This window comes from Achroia grisella, unplaced genomic scaffold, assembly GCF_030625045.1.
Source record: "Achroia grisella isolate CSIRO2021 unplaced genomic scaffold, CSIRO_AGI_Agris_v1 utg856, whole genome shotgun sequence".
NCBI lineage: Eukaryota > Metazoa > Arthropoda > Insecta > Lepidoptera > Pyralidae > Achroia > Achroia grisella.
The window spans coordinates 3,231,799-3,237,798 of NW_026713045.1; the positions used below are offsets into that span (position 1 = coordinate 3,231,799).

At 30.3% G+C, this 6,000-nt stretch overlaps 1 non-coding gene across 1 annotated transcript; it reads right to left on the reverse strand.

The window, feature by feature from the left end:
• Window positions 1–3,638: 3,638 nt before the first annotated feature.
• Window positions 3,639–3,712, reverse strand: Trnat-agu (transfer RNA threonine (anticodon AGU)). Its single transcript has one exon. It is a non-coding gene; the product is annotated as a tRNA-Thr (tRNA).
• Between the last annotated feature and the right edge of the window lie 2,288 nt (window positions 3,713–6,000).

Below are 6,000 nucleotides of genomic sequence, written 5' to 3' on the forward strand. Positions count from 1 at the left end.
AATATGCCGGGATATGATACACTAGCATTATATAATAATAATAAAGGGACCCCTTTTAATAATATATTTTAGTCATTATATTATATTTTTTAAGCTTTTTAATTTTAGGCTCTAAATTGTACAATTAGGTTATGTAAATATATAATAATAATATATATAAATATATTAACGTTTTCTTGTTGTTTATATACTTTTGGTAAGTGTTTGTAATATTTTATTTTTTTAATGTTAAAACAAAAAACATTAGAATATTATACCTAATTACTCAAACACAAGCACTATCGTTACCCTCTAACTACCACCTCTGTTATAGCGTTAAGTTGTTAAGTTAAGTTGGAAGGTAGAGATCTCTTTCAGAGGAACTTTTTATTTTTTAGTGTTACTAATGCAATATTGATTGAGTATTATTCACGAGTATTGATTTAAATATGATTGTAAATTGTCAGCTATAAAAGTTGTTAAAGTAATATATTTGGGAATAATATTCACATCCATATCCATACAATTTTAATCGAATCCTTGGAGTACAAAAGAAACAAATGATTTTATATTTTGAACAAACAAAAGATTTATTTATGTAACTGAAATAGCATACAAAGTCAGAGATTCATACATGAATACTACGGATATTACGTCGTTATATAACACCCGTGATATACCACTATGCTTTACCAATCTGGAGGATTGAGATATCATGCCTCATATTCTCTAATTTCACTACTTTCTTACCTTACAACTGAAACACATCTTACAAAGCTAGCTGCTTGGCGGCTGAAATAGATGACCATGCAGTCGACTTTTCACAAAGTGTACCTAGTTACAAACTATTATATTTCTAACGTTACGGAATTTTAATAAATCTCTTAGGGAAAAATAGTTACACAAGATAATTCTAAATCCTTGTAGTTAATGTTGTTTAAAAATAACCACCTAATAACCTAAAAGATATGTTACCAAGAGAAACGAAACGTCCATTTTGATTCAATACAAATTTTACTCCAAGTAGCCTTGGTTATTTTTAACAACATAATGTTATTTCTTTATGTTAGTTAATTTAATTATAGCATATAAAAAGTTGATTAAATGCTTAAAAATCAGTGACGACTTTCGGATTCCCTTTCATCAACACCGCAACCTAAGGAAAGCGGCTCCATTAAAAATTTGCAGCTTCTTAAATAGCTCAATCAATAAACTCATCAGACGACAAAAAACGAACGTGGCATCGTAGAGATGACCACTGCGCATGCTTAAACTACGCGATTCGACTTTATTATAGAGATGTGAAAATCGTATGCGATAAATTTCGCAGTGTTTTGAAACCGCCTATGTCTGAGACTAATTCTAAATTTAGAATTATAAATATAATTTAGAATTAGAACTATGAATATTTGACTGTTTGGAATTTAAATTATCGTTCAAATATTATATTATTAATTAATGCGATTTATCAATATTATCGATATTTAAATTCGTAAGTGATACATATTATTTTAGAAATTCTATACAGATGTTATTTTTTTATATATTAAATTCGCGATATCTTCGCTAAGTATGGATTAATTTATATATTTATTGTAGTTATATAGTTTATACGATCTCATACAGTGTTGTTCAAGATTGATATAACATTTTAAATTTATAGATCTTAGAAAATGTATATGACATATAAGCTATACAAGTAGCATCTAATTATCTCATTAAAAAAATAGCAGTATTTTCTAAAAAGTTTTGAAACAACTATTAAAAGTTTTTTGATGTGGTTGTAGACATTGATACATTATTTTTTATATTAAATATTAATAAATATATACTCATAACAAAAATATCTCATTTGTAATATTGTGCACGTTAAATAAAATATGATACCCAATTGTATTCACACACAAGCACATGTTTTAATATTACAAAATGTGTTAGGTTAGTGCAATGATTGAAGTCTATAAATAAATATTTAATGATTAAAAAACAATTTAGATACGCATTTCGTATGTTGTCAGAATATACCCCAAAAAAAAAAATTAAGCTCGCGCGACTTGCGATGGCGCAAGGCTCTCGCCGAAGAATGTAATTAACGGAACACCAATAAAAATAATTGGGCACAAAAAGCGATCCGCTCTGGGCTGCCATTTATTATTTTGATTACCCTTGTTATTGTTATGGCCTAATCGTGTTTTTCAGCTAGCAACACAGTCGAACACCGTGTGGAATTGGGACATCGTTTTACACAATGGCTGTAGAATCGACAAGACACAGTTTTCCTTGTGTTAATGGCTTTATATTTGGACTTTATTGTTCTCTTTTATGACTCTGTTTGTTCACGCCGACTGAGGGGATGTGTGACGTATAGTTTGAAATAATTTCCCTCTGAAAAAGATGCTTTGTAACCAGTTTGATCTGCACTTGAATACATCAACAACCATTTAATATGGTCATATGGACTAGTAGAGTCCATATTTAGTTAAGTACCATTGTTTATTGGTATTTATTTATTTAGGTGACTTTGTAAGTAAGACAGTATTTGCATTTGATCCATAATTACGAGATAAAAACAAATTGCTACATAATCTAAACTAAGCAAATGAAATACTAAATTGACGCCAGCGTCGAAGAGGTTGAAGAGTAATCATTTATCGTGGTATGGGCATGTATTTGTATTTATGTATTTATATAATAATATTTTAAGGAAGATGTTACATATGAATATGGATGGTTAATGGTAGAGAAAGGCCGAAAAAGAGATTGATGGACTGTATGAAAGATAATATGGTATAAAGGAAGTAAATAACGAGATGACTGCGAACGGGGATGAATGGAAGAGAAAAATAGATTACGCCGATCCCATAAATGGGATAAGGAAAAAGCAGATGTTAATGAGTTTTCAGGAATGTATATCTGTGGTGTTGTTAGATTATAAATGATGGTTACTAGTTTCTATCATGTGGGCTATCAAAATATTAGCCATTATAAGTAATGTATATAATGTAATAAATGATAACCAATTTATTATCTATTTTTAGCAGTACTTATAGTAAGTTATCTGTGACACTGATATATAGATGGTTAAAATAATTTATAGGAAAATTATCTAGCATTTTATAGATTATTCTGAATGAACATCCAACCAGAAATAAAGTACACATAAAGATCGTCATGAATGTTAAAAAAACGGTGTGATAACAGCTATTACTGAATATTTATGGTTATTTTCGTCTGTCGTGTACAATTCAATATATAAAATTCTCATGTTGCGGTGTTTATTACCAAACTCCTCCGAAACAGGTTCACTGATTTTTATGAAATTTTATATGCATTTTCAGTAGGCCTGAGAATCGGCTACTATCTATTTTTCATATCCCTAAATTATAAAGAAATGCCACCCCCAAATATCTTTTTTTATTTTTTTTTACATTTTTTTAATTTTATATTATTATGATTTTGCATTAAAAATACATACAATACTCAATTTTTACCTTTCACCACTAACCCCTATTTTTTAATAGCGGTATTAGTACTGAAATTTATATGGCAAAACATTTGCCGGGACAGTTCGTTTATTATAAATATTGGACTCATTTTAGTTTTATAATGTAATTAGAATAACAATAGTAATTAGAGAATATTGTTTTACATAACCAAAAAGGCACCGGTGAGATTCGAACTCACGATCTCCTGTTTACTAGACAGGCGCTTTAACCAACTAAGCCACGGCACCGACGGACGACGCGGCGAAAGCACTCTTTACTTTCCCTTATGTGATATGCATTTATTTTTTATTTCTCTATTGAATAAAGAGGATATTTTCCTCTGAGCTGTAGTTTGTATGCGTATTACAGAATATCTTTACCTAATCTAGACGTGATTTTTATAATTAGAAACGTCTTGGTTAAGTAATTCATAAAATAAGTCCTATTTATTTTTTATTTTTTTGTGTTATATTTACTTGTTTAAGAATATATAGTAATAACTAATACAGCACTAGTAAAAATTAAAATCTTCATACAGTTTAGTATCATAAAGTTTCTAGCTGCAAATTACCTTGCTTAAATTAGTGGAAATAAAAACATATTTATATCGCATATTCATATGAATGGTCAGTCAATTGGTGAAAAAGAATCACGAAAATCGGTGCTCAATTTATGTGTGGCTATAGGCTACACATGAAAAATATTTACAGTCAATCTAAAATCTCCTATTTTCTAAAATCGATTCAAAATGGAAGGAAAATGAAATGCATAGTATTAATTAAATCGAGTAACTAGTACATTGTTGCGTTGCATTATTACTAAGCTGTAATAATCAATATTATTGATCGTAATAATCAATATTACCGCTGTAATTACGACCGCGATTATTGCTTTATTAAGCGAACTATTAGCGGTGCGTGCTTAGAACTTTATTGTAATTTTATAATGGTACTGAATTCAATGTTGGTTGGCACGACAATTGTTGATTTTAAAATAAACTAAACTCTGTTTACTAATATTTTAAGGTTGATAATTGTTTACTAGTTGTATGTGATGTGGTAGATATGGCTAAGGTGGTTTATGTCTTAATTTGATATCAAGAATGTGGTCGTTGCAATTTTGTGCCGTCGTTTTATATAGTATTGTATAATGGACCCAAAGCAAGATTAAAATCGAGAGGGCATATTACCATAAAGAATAGTAAAACTATACTCGAAAATATATGCACTCTTTCATAAATACATTTTAGTATAAATTGTTCTAATTTTGAAAAATAATAACCATCATTTGTAAAAATCAAAACAATCAGCAAGTCTATGGCCGTCTGGACACAATACACAGGCAATAGTAAAGGCAAAGGGCCTTTACAATTGCCTGTGTAGAAAAAAAAATTATGTCCGACGGTATCTGAGTGTTGAGTTTTTTCCGGAAATTTCTACCACGTGTGACCACACTGAGGAATAAACTCTACTCAACTCTACATAAGCATTTGCGAAGCAATTTTAAAACATGCAAGATAATAAAAATAAAAAAGGAAATGTGGTATGTATATTATAAGGTTTATAGGTACTACTGTAGTACTGATAGTAGGAAATCAGTAACCGTCGCCATGAGGAGTATCATAAATATATCATGTGACTACCATTCATGATTTGCCCCTATGGGCAAATCATGAATGGTCTATAAAAATATGGGTTTACCTCAAATTAGACACACATGTTGACAATTTAAAAAATGCGTTCAGATAAAATATTTTTACTAACTAATTATAGTATTTAGGTAAATGCGAGCCTTAGCGTAATTATTTCATATTAAACTGACAACTTAATCACAGTTTCAGTAGTAAACCCGCACTACTTTTGTAATTCTGCATAATTAACCTGCTTTTTTAAAGTATCGTTTAGTTAATAATTACAAATGCAAGGTTGGACCGTTTATATGCGTTAAAAATAAAACAGGTGAGCCGTCGTTTAGGAAGTCACCGTTTTAAATAGATAAGCGTTAATATTATTTGTTGGTGACCTCTTTCTAACTTTAATGATAAAAAACATCTTTTGAGAGCTAATATATCAAAGTCCTCTCGGAAACAACTTATCAAGACCTACATCTGGAGTATAGCCTTGTATGCCTGTGAGACGTGGACATTGACACAAAAGGAAACAGACAAACTGGAAGCCTTTGAAATGTGGTGTTGGAGAAGAATGGAAAGAATTAGCTGGAAAGATAAAATAAGGAATGAAGAAGTGCTTGAGAGGATTAAAGAAAAGAGACAGATCATATATATTATTGAGAATAGGCGGGGAAAAATGTTGGGGCACTTGATACGACACGACGAACTAATTAACAACATTATAGAAGGAAAAATAGATGGAAAGAGAGGAAGGGGTAGACCAAGACACAGCTATATCAAGGAAGTTAAAGAAAAAGTTGAAGTCGTGTCATATCAACAGCTAAAGGGACTGATAGAAGATCGTGGAAGGTGGCGAGAGCTCCACCGACAAGAGCACAGCTTTTAAATTATGAATGAATGAAGCTC